At 45.0% G+C, this 21,526-nt stretch overlaps 1 long non-coding RNA gene across 1 annotated transcript in view; it reads left to right on the forward strand.

Moving 5' to 3' along the window:
* Window positions 1–21,526, forward strand: part of LOC139771160 (uncharacterized) — a 265,643-nt gene that overhangs the window by 77,728 nt on the left and 166,389 nt on the right. Inside the window, exon 2 of the long non-coding RNA XR_011717876.1 lies at window positions 13,433–13,474. This is a non-coding gene — a long non-coding RNA (uncharacterized lncRNA). The remainder of the gene's footprint in view (window positions 1–13,432; window positions 13,475–21,526) is intronic.

Genomic DNA, 21,526 nt, shown 5'->3' on the forward strand with positions numbered 1-21,526 from the left:
TGTCACGCGATCGAAGAGCGTCTCGTCGTCGCGGTGGCGGTCGATGAAGGGCAGCGCGCGCGCGATCGGGGAGAGGAGCCGAGCCGGTCGCACCTCCTCGGTCGGCGCCGAGTCGCACGCGTGTGAATGACCGACGTGTGACCGCCGCCGCTCTTCGGTCTCGACGAGTCTAGACCGAAGGTTCGGGATTGCGGTAGGTCTGGAACACAGAGTGGAACGTAATGTAACACCGTGGCGCGGTATATGGCGTGGCGCGGTATGGCGTGGCGTGGCGGCGCGGAAAGAGAGAACGACGATCGCGCGCGCGGCTCGACCAGACAAAGCGCCGAGTTATATACCTTCTTATTGGCCGTACGCCGGCCATTTTAATGGCCTGACCTCTCTCTCTCTCTCTCTCTTTCTTCCGAGCTATTTATACCTTAATTGAATTTCCGTTGAAAACGACGGGCTCCGACGTTAACCGTCCACGAAACGAAGGAACGCTTGTCGGCGCGGTCGCTCCATCGAAACTCAGCCGCGCCGCCGATCGTTTCGACTCCTCGATTTCCGTGCTCGAGTATCGTCTTCCCTTCAACCGATCGGCCGGGTCGATAGGATTCGTGCGACTTCTCTCTTTGGGCCTTTCCACTAACTCGCGGTCGTCGCGGTCTTTTTAGCCAAACGTATTAGACCCGATTAGACCCTTTAGTAACTTTATAGAATTTGACTTAAAGATCGCGTTATTTGTTTCCTAATTGAAAACAATGATTAGCTCTAGATTTATTGACGGAATAACGATGCACTAAATACTGAGGAAGCTTTAAAGTTTTTTAAAGAACTTCTTATTAATCTTTTTAATAGAGGAAATCAACTTATAGAATGCAACTAATCTTTAAAAGGTCACAAATATTCCGAATATTAAAAATTACAAAGAAAATCTTAATCTTTAACTCGTTTGCGAATTTATTTATTATATCATAATTTACTAAAATACTATTGTTTTATATTTTGTTTTATATATAATACTATGGCCTTGTGGCACATGCGCTATTAATCTTAAATCTATCATAAACCTCTTCTAAAGTTTATAAACTTAATAAATTATCTAGCAATAAAAAGTCAGCACGTAAGTGGTAAAAGATGCATATATTCAGACTTTTATTTTCGGCACTGTACGTCCGACTCTCACAGAATCTTCTTCTGATTCGAAACGGCCGTTATACGCGTTTACCCCTGCCAGGTCAAAGAAGCCGTCGCTTTCGAACGGGAAGCGGCTAGTCGGTCGCCTCGAGACGTTCGTTTTGATGAGACGAGGCGAGAACGAGGCCCACGGCGTAGGACGACGTAGTACTACGACGCCGCGGGTGGGAATCCTTTGTTCGAGAATGGACGCCATGAGAACCACGTGTCTGGTTTCCCGCCAAGTCGCCGGGAGGTCGGTGCGACGGGTTGGCGGAGAGAGGAAAGCGAAGGAAGAGCGAAGCGGACGGCCCGGTGTGTGCGTGCGTAAACCGTGTAGGTACGTGTATGTACGGTGCGTCGGCTGGTTGGTAGTACGTCGTGTTGTCGGCGCGGAGAGTAGAGGAGAGAGAGAATCGGGTGAGAAGGGCCGACGCGCGGGTGCGGGACGAGAGAGAGGATCTAACTAACCGGCGTGCCTGACCGCATGACTTCCCTCCCCTCGTTCCCTCGCCGTGCAACGCTGCTGGTGCAACGTACTCGAGGGCTTCTCGTCTGCGTGCCCGCGTCGGCGAGCAGCGCGCCCGGGGAACGGGTTCGGAAGATCTGCTTTGTACCCGCGCTTCTGTGTTCGCGGCGAAAAATTAATCGTCGGATTCCTGAGCCGCGTACTTCGCGCAGGCTCGATCTCATCTCATCTCATCTCATCTCGCTCGCCCGTTTTGCTGGGCCCGAACGTTTTGCGGCCTGAACGTTTCTAGCCCTCGTTCTATAGCCTTATTAGTTAAATAAGTTTTCGTTTTCTGCTGTATCACGACTAGAACTATAATGTGAGGAGGAGAGAAAGAGAGGTCGAATCGTTAAAAGCTGGGGTTACTTACCCGGGATTGTTGCCTCAACTGAGTTAGGTTCGAGTGCAGGCAGACAACAAAGAGCGAATCGCGACGATCGGACGTTAGGTTTCCGGAGCTCCCAGTCCGCCTGGGGCCGACCGGGGCAAAAAACACGTCTAGACATCACAGCTCGCCCTCTACGATCCTTCAGGGTTTATCCTGACCCGTCGCAGTTAGAATCTTTCAGGTTTCGTATCGTTCTCGCAATTTACAAACACCGTCGCCGTTTCGTTTTATCGTTCTACGCGAGAATGTCGTTTTCGTTCGCACGCCATTCGTTCGATACAATTCGCGTATTCTTCCGCGAAATGTCATCGCCAAGCTTCTACGCTCACTTATTAACAACAGGATGTCACACATGGACTGACATTCGATCTCCGTTTTAATTATCGTTTGTAGTCCAGCGAGTATTGTCCAATCATTCGCATATCGACGCGCATAGATACTCTCTTGCAGCGTCTTGAATGATGAATCCTATAATGGACCATGTAAACATGTCGTGATGTTCTTTTCAAAACGCATCCATTATTAATGCAGATCGATAATGAAATTTTTGTTCGGAGCTAAACTCTAAACTTTATTATTAAAATGCGGATATTTATTTCGTTTACGCCTGAAGCGTGAATTATTGGTTTAGAATTAGAAATTAATTATTAATTAGATCTTTATTAATTAAAACTAAGTATCGAACAGTCTAATCTAAGTAGATATTGAACAGAATATTTGATCTAGTAGTAGAACACTATTGGACAGACCAAGGAAACTCGCGAAGGATCCATAGTTTTCTTAAACAATGAAATATTTGAGATGTAGGAAATAAAAATAAATAAGTGAGAATGTGCAATGAAGGAAGAGATTGATAGAAAAATAGTATTCTTTGATGCTATTTTTATTAATCAGGAATAATTTCGCTCGCCAGTGCGTATCGTGTAGTTAAATGGTCGGGAAACGCCTCTGGCACTGGCGATGACCACTTCGCGGCTCTCCGCTTTGTTGTTGCCGCGAAGAGCAAGGTTGAGTACCACCGTCGTTCCGCGTTCCCGCCAAGGAGTGCTTCCTGCTGGTTGTTGGCCCTTATTGTTTCCCGCCAAGTTGCGCGCGCAGATGCGTGCTGCCGTGCCGTTCCTCCGACGTCCCTCCGACCGACGTCGGCCGCTTCTACGATCGCTACTACCGTACCCTTCTGCTCCCTCATTCCCCGTTTCTTTCCCCCTCAATTCCCCTGGCCCGTCTGCCGTCCTGCCGCCAAATAGGGCAACAAACCGCCGACTACGCATAGGAGTTTCGTGCGCGCGGTTCGATCTTCTTCGGAGACCTTGAACCCGATCACGTGTGTACACCATGGACAGACGACGTCTTTATTCGCGCCGCATAACATATGCCCGGCCACCCGCTCCCGAGCCGCCGCGTGTAGACACGCGAGTGCATCGAACCGGCCGATTATGCGCGTGTTTCGGCGCGTTGGTTGGTTTTGGCAACGTGCGAAAGACCTCCGCGTCCGCTTTTATCGCCGCCTGTGAGCTTTTACGGCGCGGTCGCCGGTTGCGATGCCCCCGTCCGGGCGACGTTGTATACGCACGTATTTCCGGTTTTAAAATCCTTTCCGGAGAGAGAAATTAAATCACGAAAAGACGTTGCGAACATTCGAACGCCAACCGTCCTTCTGACCTCGCGCGACACATAGATTATTATTGCATAATTAAACATATCTCATTAGAGACGACTGTAATAATTGACAGATATTTTTATGAGTATGAGATACATATCTAAGAAAGTTACATCAAATTTGAAATTATATTTTTGTCGTACGGCATTTTCTTAACAAGCATAAAAAAATGGCTAGCATAAGTAAATTTTGGATTTAATTAGTGTTGTATTAAATACATTAGTTAGTATTAAATACATTACTTAGTATTAGCAAATATGAATAGTGAATTATTTTTCGAAAAATAAGGCAGGATATTTAATCACTTTAGCGAAACGAGATTCCGGTCGTCTTAGATAAGTTATCAAAGCATAACGTTCACCACTTTGATCAGAAAGAATTTTTGGGCGTAGATAGATCGATCGATTGACAATGATTGATTGGCAAAGGAACAGGCGCGGCTCTCTTATTTTTTTTTCTTTCCTTTTTTTCGCAAACCATGAGCTTCCATATAGGGAGGGCGAAAAATGAAGGGAAGACTGATGATGAAAGTTAGGGCACTGCCGCAAGCATCGCGCCTTGGGGATTTCATCGCGTAATCTGGCGCCATTTGCCAAGTTATGCAAATCGCTAATTTTACTTTGGGGTATTATAACGGGGATTTATAACCTCCAAAACGTGTCGCTGATCGAAATTTCGCTGATTGATTTCAACTCGATTTAATTTTAATTCAATTTTAATTCAATTAACGAAATTAATGGTGACCTCGGGGCCGTGTCGCCGTGCGGAAAAAGCGTGGAAAGCGGGATAAATGCGCGAGGGACCAGCCGCGCGATATAACCGGCATTGCTTTTAGTAGATTAAATATCCTCGTGCGAATTAATACTTTCGTATGCCGCCTTAATCATCGAACTATCTTGAAAAGCAGAGCGGAGCCTGTCTCGAGTCCCCCCATTTCGCTTCTCACGGTCGAGACTCGGCTGAAGTACTCATCGCTGTCCAATTTTCGTTAGCGGCCATTAGGCTCTCTCCGCCGTTTGCTCTGCAAGTTCGCGTACGTCAAGTTCCGCAGTCCCGTGCTGCAGTTCCCGGCAATGAAGAAATGAAGTGGTCTCGCGGAGCATTATAACGAGCTTCACGATGTCGCGCACGTATATCTGCCGCGCACCCTCTCTCACCCCGCGCCTTCGCTCCCCGAAAGAAAGAGTCGTCGGTATCCTTAGAACCGCCACCCTCCTGCCTCTACAACGTCCTTCCCTCCCCGCCCGACTTTGCGTTTTAAAAAGTTCTTCTGGCCCTTCTGGCTGGCGAAGGGGTGGGCAGGCCGGGTTAACCCGAAAGCAGCCCCGCCGCCCCGGGGGAAAAAATTAAAGTTGCGACGCGTACCGCTCATCCATCTCCCCTCGGGCGCCGAGTTAACGCAACATTATGTACTCCTCACGGCTCACCGACATTAATGTTGGCCCAAGATGACGTTACCGGCGCCGGGGATCGCCTTTTTAACGACTTACAAACCACCCGGTTTTCTTCTTCCCCGCCACCGGCGAATAAAAGTCGTGCGCGAGCAACGGCGCGAAAAAAACAGAGACAAAGCGAATTTTTATGACATATCTGACATCGCGAAGATTGCCGACCACGACCTGAATCCATGCTTGAACCTCATAACGTTTCTTTAGTGGATTCTTTCTCTCACAGAACGGGTATATTGCTGGAAAAAAGTCATACTGTTGTGCAATCCAAATGGAGATAAAATTTCAATAGAATAAAATTTCAATAGATTTATTTGACGTGTAATATTAGTTTCATACCTAAAACTTTGTCCGATACTCATTTACGCGAATAAATTCCAATAGGTTAAATATCTAAAAATCTAAATTATAAATAAAAATCGAGAAACATTTTATACTTCTGACAGAAATCAGCGTAATTGGCAGCCGCATAAAACACGTCACGACATTCGCGATCACTGATCGTGTAAAATCGCGTAACGGCGTTATAAAATTTTTGTGTTACGCGCGTACTTCGGAAACGGACGTCATTCGCCTTAATCAATCGCGGTATATCTCCGCGCTTAAATGCGCGTATATGTACGTTTTATAGTCTATAAAATCTATAAAATCCGCGATGTCACGACAGCGTTCCTGAAAAAATTGCTGGGAAACAGTCGTAAACGCGAGCGCGCACGGTCGCCTGTATTTTCACGTAATCACGCTGCATGCGGCGCTTATTGTATCCGATCGGTTTCACGACAATCCGTCGATGACGCGCGCGGGTAAGCCTTTAAACATGCACTCGTCAGGCAGTATTAAAAGCTCACCGTGACGCACGGCGTGGGCGTTCGCACTTTTCTCTCTTTTTCCGGTCGCTCCTCGTTTTCGCGTGTGCGGACGATTTTTCTGCCTTTTTCTCTCTCTTTCCCTCTCTCTCTCTCTCTATCTTTTTTTTAAGCGGCCACCAAATAGAATCCGGCTGGTCCCGCGCGTCGAAAACATTCAACGAGACAAGCGGAAAAAAAAATATAAAAAAGCGGATCTTTACACTCCGCGTACCAGCGCGAATATTGCTGACAGGCTTGTACAGTTTATCAGCTACGTCAGCTACGACAAATAGCAAGTTTGATTGGTATAAACAGAGAAAAAAGTGCGACCGGGGGAAGAAAAATGAATATCGGCCGCGTGAATCGAACTTTCGGCGTGCGATTGTCGATCGAAAATTGCCGTCCTATAACGAAATCGCAAGACTCCGCGGCTCGATCCGTAATTTATCAGTCTGATTGGGGAATTGAGTTATTAAAGTTTCAGTGATTGATACTCGCCCGAATGGGACCGCGCAAAAATGGAAAGTTGAAACCTTAAAGCGGAGTCTCGTGGAATTCACAGTCGACGGCTCTTTTCTGTGTGCTATATTTTAAAGAGTCTCCAATATATAGATATATATATATATATATATATACATACGCGTTACCATAAACTACGTTAGGCTATTTGTATCTATTGGGCTTGCTACCGATTAAGGCTACGCTCATTCCCGCGCGACGCGATTTTTCCTTTCTCGACGACTGGAGAATGTCGTCAGATGAAGTCGTTAAGAGACCCTTGTTAGGCGGACCGTGGGAGAAATTTATCGTAGGTCGTTTATTAGAACAAATCGAGTTTTCATGCGGCCGATTGGTCGTCCGTTCGCAAACGTTAAGATGATCGACGAGCGAGGACCGTCAGGTCGATTTCGAGCGATCTTTCTTTCTCTCCGCCGAAGCAGCGACAATTTTTTTTAGTTCCAACATAATAAGAGCACGCAAATGGGAGAAAAACTGTTAGGTGATCTCTCGGAGACATGACATAAAAGTAGGTTGCAAATGTTAAGCCACATCACTTCACGATTGCGATGCTCTTTCAAATTATATGACAGAAATTAGTGAGCGGTATTTATAAAAACACTTGTAATGAGAACGACGCATTTTTGATGAATATAAATGATAAATGAATAGAAAAAAGATAGATGTTATCCAAGTAAATGAGAGATTTTTTATTTTTATTTCAGCGCTTAGATTTTTTTATGTCAAATCCATCTCATGCATGCATTTTTGAATTGCCTTCAGTCGACTCAGGGAAACATTAGTATCACTGACGCACGTGTAATACTGTCGCGTACTGTCCACTCAGCGTATCTTTTTTCCTCTCTATCGCCAGCAGGATTACAAGGGCGATTATGATCGAGCACGACGAGCGCTGGAAATTCTATAAGATACCTCAACGAGCGCGTTTACTCGTCGTGTAACTTGCGCGAGGGTGTGTTCGTGTACGAGGGGATCCAATGTCGGTCTGTCAACTTGCAGGTGCAGGTGCGGGAGGGAGGGGCATTTGTGAGAGCAGAACAGAACGGGGTGACAGAGAGAGAGAGAAAGAGAGGGAGGGAAATTCGCGGGATTCGAGCGCGAGGGTGAGACACGAAGGGGGTGGGTCGGGTGACTGGAAAAGCCGCGGGCTCTGCTGGCGTGTGCACGACGGATACGTGCCTGGACTCCATTACGGGCTTGGGGAGCCACTCTTTCCTTCCGATAAAAACGGAAAAAACTGACCCCCCTCCGTCCCCTCGCAAGTCCACCCGCGCAAGTCCTCCTACTTCTTCATCTCCTACTCTACCCGCCGTATCGGTAACTGCTTCGAGCCGCCCGATGCCACCGTCAACCACCCTCTGTTCGTCCCCTCCGTTTCCTCCTTCTCCGTTACGGTCATCCTTTCCACCGGGTCCTCAAGATACGTCTGCGAAGTCGGAGGACACGTTCACGGACGCGGGGTTTCGAATGATTCGGGGGTCTCGCTGACGCGTTCTACAGCTTTATTTCTTCCGTTATCCATTTATTTCCGATCCACGATCTCGCAAAAACGTTTCGATATTTAGTTACCGTGACGATAAATGTATATTATTTAATAACTCTCGGTAATTCGATATGAAATCCACAAAGCAAAAACGCTGAATAAGGAGAAATATTATTTTGGTATTAAACGATATAACAATATCTCGATAATAATTAGCGGACGTTTCGTTTGTTTTGCTTTTATGTTTTCCGTATCCGATATTTTCAAAGGCATCTGTTTTACGGCAGACTTATATCCCCTCATTGGATTCTCATTGCCTGAGTTTAACCACTACGGTTTCCTTCTCCCCTCGCGACCACCTTTCTCCGCCGAGTTCTCAATACTACGCGAAGTCTGACGCGATGCGTTCGTGTACTGGGTTTCGAGTAAACCGGCATTTCTGACGTTATACATCTCTCAGCTTTCTTTCCCGCTCCTCTCCACCTCCTTCCCGACTCCTCTGCCGTTCTTTATTTCCTACTTACAGACGATGCTTGTCTCGATCAGCATTCATTGCGCGAGACACGTGGAGCGAAAGACGTCTTTATTGAAAAGTTGCGCCGCCACGAGACTCAAGTAATTTAACTGTTACGATGGGAAATACCGAGAGAGACGAATATGAAACGCGAATTTTTGCGAAGCGTTCAACTGCTTCCTCGGGAAGACGATACGCTTTCACCGGGTACGGGAATCGTACGTCACAAATAACGTCGACATTAATTTCACCCTGAAAGTGACTCCTCATATTTTTACAGCCACATTAGCTTATACAATTACGATTAGCCGTAGCATTCACTAAATTATGAAACGTTTATAAATCAATTTATATAGATTGTGTGCGTTTTACTTGCAGCGATGCAAATACGATAAACAATTTAGAACGTTAAACGAGCGTAACTATAGAGTCGCAAACAGCGTTTACCGTTCCATTTCGAAAATGTTGATTGACGTATATGTGAGACACGTTTAATCGAAGGCACTTCCCACCTATGTGCCGCTATTGACTTTTGGGTAGAAATATCGTATGCGGATGTGATATCGAAATCGAAATAGCTCTCACCCTTAAACTGTCAAGATAACGAATTACCGTGGAATCAGGTGTGCGATCTACTTCAGATGCCCCAAAAAGAATTCCTTGACTTATAAAATACATCCGATTTATTCGCGTTTGATGTATAAAGCGCACTTGCCATAAGCGTCCATCCTATGTATCATAACATAAATCATACGACGCGTGACAGAAATAAATAATTTACGGAACTGTAAATTATTACCATTTATGATATATAAGATTTAACTTTACGTTATAATAATTACAAAAAGTTATGGGCACAACTGTCAACTATAAATTATGTTTATTTATTAAATTTATATGTAATTGCGTCAAAATGCATCCACGAATTTACTCCAAGTTAAGAGTTGATCTGCCAGATTTTTCCTGCAAGTTAGAAATTTGACGTTTCTTGCGATTGGTGGTCCGGAGCCATTTCCGTGGAAGCCGCACGCGTAGAAAGGTTTTTGAACTCGCGAAGGCGAGCGAAGAATCCAGCGGATGCGTTATGCACGAGAGAGGAAGGTGCATGCCCAGAAAAAGAGGCGGAAAGAACGGCAAGAGAAAGAAAGCGGGAGGGAAGAGATAAAGATGTTCGGTATTTCCTTTCGTCGTACACGCGGCCAGAAACGTCTGCGCTTCCGTTATTTTTTCAGAAAACAATGTCGGACAGCCACGGTCGCGTAGAATCTTTTTGACTTTCTATTTCCGGTAAGAAGCTTTTCCGACGAGTTCAGGGCGATCGATGGAAAAATATAGCCGCTAATAGTCCCTCTCGAAAGGGTTCGATCGACAGTTTGATCGACAGACTTTTTGCCGTCAATTTCGATGGCGCTTCTCTAGTCGAGAGACTCGAGGACGAGGCGTCCCTGGCGACTTTAATATTCGATGAATTTTTATTTCTCTCCAATGGGGATGACACAAATAGTCGTGAAAAAATCGGGGATACGATTTTAAAGTAACACTTGATTTAAAGTGGAATTATGCTTTGCTGGAATGACGCGTATTCGCCGCTTTTAATATTTATAATTTCACGACTGCTAAATTCTTCTTATAATCAGCGAAATCGAATTTTTCCTCCTCCTCCTCCTCCTTCCTCTTATTTATCATGAGTCATCTCGACGGTGACTAAACTTCGCGAGAAGGGAATCTGCTGGTTCTCGCGATCAAGACGTTAAAAATTAATTGCACGGATGGAGTTCTATGAATCGCGATAGATAGATACCCGGAACGAGCAAGCGCGTCAAAAATTAATGCCCGTGATTAAAGTTATGTCCGAATGAGAGAGAGAGAGAAGTACGTGGTAAGGTATACCTATTAATTGTACGTGGACATTATTTTTAGATCAACTCTACGCTCGATTTTCCGCGAGCACTTTGCGAAAGTTCAACTATGGCGCGTGGCTTATGAGCTGTCGGCAAATTGAAAGCTCTAAATTTTTAATTCCGCAGAAAATTGCCAGCCCGACCGACCGCCCGCTCGCTTTACCGTGGCCTGACATTAGAAGCTACTTCCCCGAACTTCCATCGCCTTTAATGCATGCTAATCCGCTGTCACTGTAATCCGCGAGTTTTCAACCCTTCCTCTCTCCGCTACTCTCCCGCGGGAATAACATTTCCATGATCGATCGCCGATCGCGGTTAAGAGGCGTATTAATTGCCCGTCGATCGGTACCTCTAATTATCGGTGTGCACCGCGCGGGCTGATTAATTACTATCGGCTGCCCACGGGTGGTAACCAAAGTGAGATCGATGTTCGATGGAGGGATTCTCTTTAATTCGAGTCGATCGAGTGATTATTTTTCATTCCAACGTCCGCACGGCCGTCCCCTCCGTTATTTCGCATTCTTTTACGGCGTGTTCCCTTTTTCCCATGCCCATCTTCGATATATTGGTATTTTAATGTTTCGCGGTTGATCCTTCCGCTTCGGTCCGATTAAGCGGCCATTTAAGATGCGATCATTTAAGTATAAAAATGCAAGCATTTCTGTGAAATAATTTTACTTGAAATTTAATTCTCTCTCTCTCTCTCGGCTTGATAATTACGAGTTTCGAATTTCCAACTCCGTTTTTGATTGCATCGAACTAAGTTATCGCAGTTTGTTTACAAAGTTCGCCATTTAAACGAAAAATATTGCTCCTAAAATTTACAATATCTACATCGCGAGAGAGTCGGATATTTCCTTTCTGAAGAAGTCGTGATCAAACTGTAAACAACAACCTAGCTCATAAGTACGATTTTCGCAAACTTTAGCGAACTTTCGAGGAGTTCTTCTATTTTCGCTTGAAAAGCATTAACGCACGGAGCGCAAGAAGAATTTCTTGCTGCGCGCGCGGATTCCGTTAAAGAGAAAAAGGTAGAAAAAGAGAAAAGAATTTGAAAAGACACGAACGCGCTGCGGAGAACGCCGCTGATTTGCGTATTCGGCACTTCGAGTTTCGAGATTCTCGCGTTTTCGCAGCCCGCGCCGGTCGTGTCCTCTCGCCTGTCTTTGTCTTTTTTAAAACGTGACTCACGGAGAGTTCATTAGCACCTAGCTACGCGCCATCGGATGAACGACGAGCTCGAGTCGGACCGGTTCGGTTTCGAGAGAGTGAGAGAGAGAGAGAGAGAGAGAGAGAGAACGCACTTGAGATTCGGTTTCGATGGCGATTGTACTGCCAACGGGAGAACGACTATCCGTAAGATAATTCCATTACTATTGTCTCTCTTCATTGTTATTCCCCACCGGTACGTACCGACGACTGTTTGAGTCCTCTTCTTGGATTCCCGTTCGATTACGGAGGGATTTTGAGGAGAGTCACGTCTCTGCCGGCGATGCGACTGAAATATGGCGTAAGAAACCCGAAATGCTCGCATACACAAGGATTGCTTGAAATTGCGGTCTTATGCGATATTTTGTTGTCTGGCGCTCACACAGACATCGCGGTTGCTTTCCTACAAAGAAAACGTTCGACCATTACGGAGAAGTATGATGACAGATTTCTTGGTGATTAGAGTCATCTTTTTCACGAGATGGCTATTTGAATAATAAATTTACAATCTTGAAGATTTCTTCGCTATAAACTGTCTTCTTTTATTGCCAAGTATTTCCATCTTTTTACTGAGATAATCCACCAAAGTACCGAAATTCGTTAAAACTATCAGAAATAAATTTTATATAAGAAAATTGATATTTAAATACGGGAATGACGAGCATGCTTATCAATATTTCAAACACGTTCTTTCTAACGTCTATTATCACAAATTACTACTGTTAGATAATTTACTCGCGTAACGATACCATTGATTATTGAAATCCATTGAGTAGTATTTGCTAGAGCACACGCGCGACTTTTCGAATTTTGACCGTGTGAAGCTCGCAATGTGTTTTCTCTAATATAACGTAGATGCTAGAGGCGTTGCATCTGTCCATGCTTAATTTATTGCTTATCGATTGAGGAACGCATCTGGCGGTTTCGTCACGAACGCGCGGAATTTAATTAATAATACTGTTATCGCTGTCCTTCGCTCAAGAATTTCAACTGAGCACCAGTCGTTCCGGCCTGTTTTCAGAATTATAGGGTTAACGCATTACATTACAGATGTTGAATCCGGATGCAAAACTTACATTAAAATACGTTAAATGGTATTTAGAAATTTGGATTTTCGGAATGGGAGAAAGAGTTAAAGAATCGCTTTGCTGTTTTGTAACGATGATTTATTCAATTCAAACTCCCGAAGTTGGTTCATTTGACTTCCGGAATTACCGCGCAAACCTTCACGCACGCATGCGAAATTACCACGTGATTTTGGGTAACATGCTGCCGAAGTTCATTAGCACCGCCACGCGCCAACGACCACGGTCGTTGCACGCTGATGTCGAATACGAGGGTCTGCGAACGTAGGTAGGGCAGCGGAGGAAGGGGGCAGGGATTGACCGTGCAGAAAAACGTCCTTCTTTTGCGCGATATATGTATGTCCGCGCGCGAGTGTCAACGATCGTCAAATTCCATCCGTAAGGAATTTCGCGACACGTGGACGTCTGTCGATCCTCCTCGTCTCGTTTCCGTTCTGCATCAGTAAAAAAGACACGAATTCGCGCTCGCGTCGAATCCAATTTCGAGGTTCGTTGACCCGCGTTTGCGAATGTTGCGTCTTATTTCCATGATCAGTAGATTTTCAGCACGCGCTCTTTTTATCGCTTAGCAAATAAGTTATGCGATCCGCGTTTTATCTACATTCTTAAAATCTTTTACTTGGTATATCATTTCTCGCAGCAATAATTATCACAAACGTAATAAAGTATAAAGTCTTTTTTATTAACCTTGATTTTTCTCGTTTTCAGCTCGAGCATTGCAGCGTGGCGTGCAGTTCTCCAGCTAAAGTGGTGAGTCCTTATCAATATTCAGCGATAGCTTTCCTAAGATTGAGATAATTTCGCGAGTACTATCAGTGTCGGAGTGCCAAAGTAACGCTACTAATGCGTTCAGAATTAAAAAAATATATTTGTGAATGGAGAACATCGCAGTTTCCATGTCTCTTTATTCGATTACAACGCCAAAAGCAATCTTAAACAATATCTCTTCAGTTTTGCGCCGTTTCTTTTTATTTTAATACCGTCTCTTCGTTCTATGCGATATCGTATAACGTTCTATACGTTTGATCGCTTTATATTAAATATAACCGATACATGCCGTGCATCGTCTTCGAGTGGCTCCGGGAAATGCAATCGCAGGCGTATCGACGGCGAAAGTAGGCCATCCCTTAAGAGCGCCGCTCTCCTCAGGGGTTGAAAGGGGTTGGGACGGCCAAAGGACGCGGTGAAAGAGAAGCTCATACAGTCAGTTGTACGCCCCGGTACTTCTCTGAAGAAGGGCCCACTCCGAGAGACTGAGTGCTGCTCGAGTCTCTCCTACTTGTTAGAGAATATCCGCGAGGTATATGCGCTTATTTTCGCTTTACCGGATCCACTAATCGGCTAAAAATACTAATCGTGTTTGAGACCGCAATATCGTCACTTAAAGCTAGATCATTACTTTATACATATATTTCCTTTATCGCCTTATCTAAAGTATTTCAAAAACTATTCACTCCGTTACGACCAACTTAGCGCAATATTAGTGATAACAATCGGGATTTAAATACCTGAATCAAATCAAACTCTAAGTCATAAAATCTTCGCTGGACTTTTTTCCCTAATATTTGCACAATTTATTTCTGTTTAGTTTATATAAAAGTATTTTTCGATAATATTTTCCGTTCGATTTTGAATAATGCGGCGTATCGAGAAGCCACCGCTATAGTCTTTGAATTACTGCAGCAGCGACATCCCTATTTTCTACCCTTTTCGTATGCCCGTCTGCGTCTTCCAAGCGTAAAGTATGACGCGCAGAGTAATTTTAATTACACGATGCAGCGGCCCTGAATTGTTGCTACCTCGGGGACCTCAGACATATTGGACTAATTCACGTCATTCAGGCGACACTTATTAAACCCGGGAATGCCGTCGGCCTTAATCCTAGCAGAATGCAGCTGGATGGAGCTGGGACGGAAGGGGTAAAAGACGTAGCGGTGCCGGTGCGCCGATGAACACCTTCGCGTAGCGACTGCTATTTGAAATTACTATCATAGCTTTTGATTACTATCGAAGATCTCGTGCTGACTACCATCGCGATTATCGTTCATGTTATAAAAATAGAAAGAGTCCTAATTAATATAAACTAAATTCTGCGTTTTGCCTATATATACTTTCGTATAAGCATCAATTCTGATAGCAAATAGAAATGCCATATCGCGAAAACGGAGAATTTTTTTGTCACCATGGATAATTCGCGAATCAGTCAAATCTAAAAAAGAATTCGCAGTCGGAGTAATCATTTACCGCGTCAAAGGCCAAAGGAGAAAAAAAGCCGACGTCGTGTTCGGATACGATTTCACACAGCGGTAATTAGAGCCACGCATGCTGAGCATTAAAAAGCCATCGTCGAAAAAACGAAATAGAAAGGGGGAAAGAAGGAGAGGGTGAGAAGGCAAGACGTTAAATTCCTCCTGTAATCCGTCCTGCTTCGGGGTTCGGTAACGAAGGCGAAACAAAACGTTGCACGATATAATCGACGAATAATAATCGGTGCCGCCGCGCTGTTATCGGATGGGCATAACGAGCGCTATCGTTAGGTTTTAATGAGCACTAGCCCTAAATTAATATAACGACCCGCATGGTCCCGAGACCGTGACGGCCTGCGCGTAGGGCCCCGTGACGTGACACAACGACTAGACTACCGTGACGATTTTTAGACGATACGCGTAGATGCGGTGAGGAACGCGATCCCGTTCCCGTTAATACCCATAACGATTGCCGCAATTAGTGATAAATTATTAACTAATTGCCGAACGACATAACGAATTCGAACACGCGATTCGTAATTTGATAGTAATAATAACCTTGGGGTCGCTTAGACGACGATCGCGAGCTATGATCCCTTTCCCTTTTTTTTCCCTTTTGCAAGTTTTGTCCAAAATATACTGCAGGAAAGGAAAGTGCTCTATTAATTAGCAGTGCGCTTCTTGATTAAAATTGTCGGTAATTAGTGATTAATTAAAGGAGCGTCAGTTAAGCGGATATTACTTTTGCGGCAAGAGAAGTGATCCCGCGAATCGGTTGTTAATTGGTCGTAATTAGCGAAAGATACTTAATTCTCGATGTTGTCACCGATACCGCGATCGCCACAAGTTTTGACAGGTTAATCACGCTGTATAAATAAAATAAATGGAGAAAAAGAGAGAAAAAGAGAGAAAGAGAAAAAAGAAAAAAACAGCAGTAAATGGAGACTCGCGGAGGAAACGAGCTTTCTCGGTTCTTGTTGCTCCTTGCTTGGCAGATTCATTAATTAATAGTGTCGTATATGCGAAACTTGATGCATTCATGAGTGCGTTGACATGGCGCACAAATGGTGCACCGCCGCGTCGCGAATGCATTTTTTGGACAATTCAGTAAATAAAGGTGTCGGAATTTGAGTTGTGAACACGAGAGAATAATATCGTAGCTCTTTCTCGTCGGTGTCAAATATAATACAAGAAAAATATTAATTGCTTACAAATAATGTGTGATGCTTTACTATCGTTGGTAATTTAAATGTGACACATATGCAGTGTACTTCTTGAAAACGCGACAGCCTATTTGAAATTCGATATAACCTTTACATCTCGATAATTAATTCAGATCTTACAGAGACCGTGTTATTCAAATTACCGAACGGTATTATAAAGTCGATGAAAGAAAAAGAAAATTTCTTGCCGCATCAGCAGCGCATCTAGGGAGATTTTCCGCTGCAACACCGCGTAACATAGTAGCGAGGAATAATGTGCAGTTTGATGCAGCCGGTACACGCTGCTCGAAACGGCACGCAAGCCTGCACTAACATCAGGCTTTAGACGTCGTTTCCGGAGGGTGGGCGCACCGACTTCCCTTCTTTCCGAGTCACCTTGTATGGCTCGATCTTGTTCTCCTTTTCCTGTATGTATGCATGGGTAAGCGTCGCGCTACGTTGCGTTGCGTCGGAGTAAAGAAAGGATGCTGTTCCCTCTCTTTCCCTCTTCCTTCCTCTTTCTCTTTCATTCATTCTCTCTGACGACATTGTCTCACCGCGAACTCGCGTCTTTACGCATTCGACATTGTCGTCATCTCATGATATTGGTGCAGGCTGATTCTGTAACTCTTAACGACAATTTCGTTATCGTTATATTGCATTGCGCAGCTTTTTTTTTTACCATGTATAATATCTGCGCAACGATAAAATGTAACGATAATAAAACTGTCGTTAAGAGTTACAGAATCAGCCTGCAGAAATTGAGTATATATCCGCGCGGAATAACATACGTTTAGATTTCGACACCTTGCGTTTAACTTCGCGAGATTATCAGGTATAATTTGCATAATCGACGGCTTTCATGCACTGAAATGCGTTGTAGTCAAACAAAAGTGATTATCTTACAATTAGATATTTCTTCGCGTTACATGGCACTCCGGCACCAATTTTGTTAACTTTGCTGCTGTAAGGTATTTTAATATTACTTCATTACACTCAATTACCAAGTATCACTCGCGAAATTATTTCAATCCGATAATATGCAGCATTTCCTGGAAACTAGTTTGTCGGAAGTCAATAATTCCAATCGCTTATTAAATCGACAAAGAATTATGCGCTAAGGAACGCACGTGCGTTGTCGATTTAATGATGATTTCTCGTGACTCTAATTTTCCGACATTTGTTTTATTGATCAAACTGTATTTGAATATATCCCCGGTAGAAATACAAGCTAAGTTTTAAGATTAATTATAAGTATTAAAATCAAGAACCAAGCGCTATCGAATTTTCTACGATAGCGTCATGGCAAAACGATACTTTCGCAGCACCCCGTATACAATTTATGAAAGACTTATGGCATTACCGGCCAACATCGCCGCACTGTACAAAGCGCGCTACCAACGCGCAATAGCGCATCCTAATGCGTCATGATGCATAATAATGCATCATAATGCGTCATGGTACGCCATAATGCACGAAAATGATTCTCCGCCAGGAGCTAGGGTTTTCTTTATTTCCTCGCGACTATTAAACGCGATTTCCCGCCAATTTCACCGCCGCAAAGTAATTGCATTTGGCGAACCGCACTACTAATTATCGACTATACGATCAGCCACGTCAGAGAGCGACGCGAAAAATGGCCATGTGGCTCGCGAACGTCGTATAAATATTCTATCTCAGTCAGTTTTTTTTCCCCCAAGTATACCGAATTATCGATTCCGTTTTTAATTGGAAGCTGTATCGGGCGAAAACGGACGAGCGATATTTAACCCGATTATAAACAGTTATCCGACTTTTTACCGTGGGCGTTTTTACCGTCGACGCGCGCCCGAATTAACTCGTAATTTCCAAAGCGAATTCACGCGAGATCCATCGGGCGGCGAGTTACGCGCTCCGACGGATGTATGAAGTGCATTTTAAATGCTCGCGAGCGCGCGAGCACGTTGCATCGAGCGCGATTTATAGTCCCCGCATAGTAATCTCCTCCCGCACTCTCTCTTGTATGTGTCACAGACCCCGGCGTGATGTATACGTCGTAGTAGCGAGGCGAGACTAGCACGTACAAATACACACGAGAGGCGCGATAGGACGTAGCCAGCTCTCCCTGTATGCGTCGCGCGGCATATATCGCGCGCGCATACTGCATTACTGTACGAAAATTCATAGCACAGTACGTATACTATGTTAACGCCCCCCTCCCCCCTCTACCCTCTCCCCTCCCTCAGGTTAGTCCCATTATAGAGTCCCCTAAGTACTGATCCAGCTTGTCACCTCTCGCGAGAAACGCTTGAGATATTTATGCTTGCTCTATCTAAGCAAGCAGCCATACTGTAAAGAAAATCCTGGTACAGTATTACCGAGCTCGCCCGGCGCGTTGTCTAATATTTCCTCGTCGACAACGGCCGGATGATATCTCATTTCGACTCCTCGCGCGCCGGAAGAGAAGCCCGCGGTACAACGCGGCGCAGGCCGACGCGACGGGTTTTACCATGAGACCGGGCAACGATTACGCTAATCGCGGAGCCAGGCCGGAGTCGTGGCTTCCCCATGGGAATCGCTGTCGTATAACCGCGGCCCGCGGTGTGTGTGCCGCGCGTGACGTCATCGGTCATCACTGATTTCTAGTCGATGGTCACGAGGATGTGCCGCCACGTGTGACTACGAGATTGGTTGTACGATTAAGGTTTTAATTACACGTTAACGACTGACCTCGGCCCCCGGGCACACACGCACGTGGAACGTGCACCGCGCGCGCTGCGTACAAACTATTACACGCGCGCATCGTTGATAACGAGCAAATTCCTCACGCGTGTACAACACGCGCGTGCGATACGTCGCGGATAGATGCAGTTTGCGCTCCTCTCTCGGCCCCTCCCTTCGGCCGCCCCCTCTCGCGTTCTTCCGGGACGACGGGATTAAATCGAGGTAAAACGTGGAGTCGCGGAAACCCGACGAAACGATATCCGCGCGTTTTTCGCGATAAACGATCAACGACGAGGCGCATCGTCGTCATGCGACTCTTATTTTCGTCATTCGCGTACCGTCACGTCGCGTCGTGTAAATTGGATTGGCAGCGGCTCCGTCGCTGTATGTGTCGCCCGTGTTGTTGTCGGTTCTATTAATATGCCAGCGGCGTATGCTATAAATTCTATTCCAACCCAACCCCCCGGGGGTTGCAGCAGCCTTGAGAGGCAAGGACAATCGATCTACCACCCTCCACGTGAACGAAACACGAGTGCGCGCCGCCGCGCACACGTACACGGATAAATACTGGCGGAAAAACGCGGGTACACACACACACACACGTGCACGTGACGCGCGTACGTGTGTGCGCGTCTCGTCCACGCCGCAAATTACCGAGCACAACCCACTTTTTAAAATATTTACTCGTTGCCCGTTGGAAAACCAATCGACCGTACTCTCGCAGCGCACTCGCCGACGATTAACTCGACTCTTTGTCAGTGGCTCTATCGAAAATCGCCGCGATGCGGTATTTGGGTACCACCACCTGTCGAAATTAACCGTGTTTTCGCGTCCGACGCTGCGATTTAGGTCCGTTCTAAATCACGACATGGATTTAAATAATGAAACGCCCGTGTATTTCCTATTGTGCTCGTTGTAATAAATAGCCGTCTAAGAGAGACAAAAGTTTGGTAATGCGTTGCCAAGAAAATATCTACAATCAAGCAACAAATCGTCTTTTTGATGCGGGACGTTTCGAAATAAACTACGATACATCAATATACATGTAGAAAATAATTATACGCGATATTTAAATACTTATTTAATTACCTGTTTACTTGAGATCATATTGTCACATCTTTCTTGATTAAAGATCGTTACTTATGAGAGTAACTACAATGGATACGCGAATATTTTCACGGCCTGATTCGACGAAGCAACCCGCTTCTATCGCCGCCTTGCCTTTGACCAGGCCCATTAGCATCGACGAGTTCCAATTGCACGACGTCAATCCGCTACCACTGACGTCATCGCTGCCACCGCTCCTTTAACGTGCATCCGCGCAACGTGTATTTACGCTTTCACGTACGTGTTCGCGCGGTACGGTCAATCGCGACACGCGTGCCTGCACGCATTACGTGCAAAACTCGTGGCAAAATACGGCTATTTATAGCGTGGCGTATGCGTCCCACTGGCGTAAGCGTGCTCTTCAATTAGCGTGAATGCATTCCGGTTGCAACCGATGGCAACACAGCCATCGCTCGATCTCTGCGCGTCGACATGAATTGGTGTGGTTTATAGACATACATATTTTTACAAGAGCATTCCGAAAGGGTGAATAACTACATTTTTGAGTGATTAAACCGCACTTCGTTATCAAATCGAATGCGTGCAAAACACTGCGTTTGCCGGAAATTGGTTATTACGCAATGTTGCAATAAAAAAAAAACAAATACAAGGTATTTAATATTGTAACATTTTTCGAAACAGTGAACCCGATTACGGCTTGTTCCATATATCTGCCCTCAAACTCGAGATAATTAAAACGAATCGTTAGCAAGTTAGAATTAATCTTTTCGCGAATTAGCAACTAGATTGTTCTCTTATCGATCTTTATTGATTCGCCCATAAATCTCCTATTTTGATGATGTTTAGGATCAACGTTGTGATTATCGTTAGACGTTAATCATAATTAATGTTCAACTTTTGATACTCATTTGAATGTGCATAATTAATGCATTTAATGGACGAACAAACTCGTTTATTCATATACATATTGTACATGAAATTATATCGCGGACATTGTAAATGCAAATTATTGCATAGGTGTGCGTGATTGAAATTTACGGAATTTAGATTTGGTCGCGAAGGACGAAAAGAAGTTGGGCACGGCTCGCTTTGGCGAGACACGTAATGTCAGACGTGCCATTCCTGTTGGATAAACCCCCTCGTATAGATATTGAAATGCCGGTTTCCTTCTAGTCGTAACTTTCGCGCGACGGGCCCGTTCATGCGAGAGCGCGCGGATCTATCGCCGAACGGAGAGAACCAGCCGGGATATATCAAAGATCAGAAAGACGTCCCACAGCACGCCTCGCTAATTTCAGCTGAAACGCGAGCGCTTCCCCGTACCGCAACAACACATTGTATCGCGCGCAGCTAGTGAATACCGCGATCGATGAACTTTCGAATGCAAGAATGCTCGCAGACAATCAGCCCGAGATCGTGACGCAAGATGAATCGCCCCGCGAACGTTCCGGCTCTGTTAAGCGCGAATTTATTCGACTATCGAGAAGCTTCTCTCTTTCCAGCTACTCTCTGGAGAATGATTTGTATGCCTAGTACGGCGACGCCTTAACGCACAGGAAATAATTATGAATAGATCTTTGTTT

This window comes from Temnothorax nylanderi, unplaced genomic scaffold (genome assembly GCF_030848795.1).
Source record: "Temnothorax nylanderi isolate EJ_2023f unplaced genomic scaffold, tnyl_v1.0 TNYL_tig0036_pilon, whole genome shotgun sequence".
NCBI classification, from domain to species: Eukaryota; Metazoa; Arthropoda; class Insecta; order Hymenoptera; family Formicidae; genus Temnothorax; species Temnothorax nylanderi.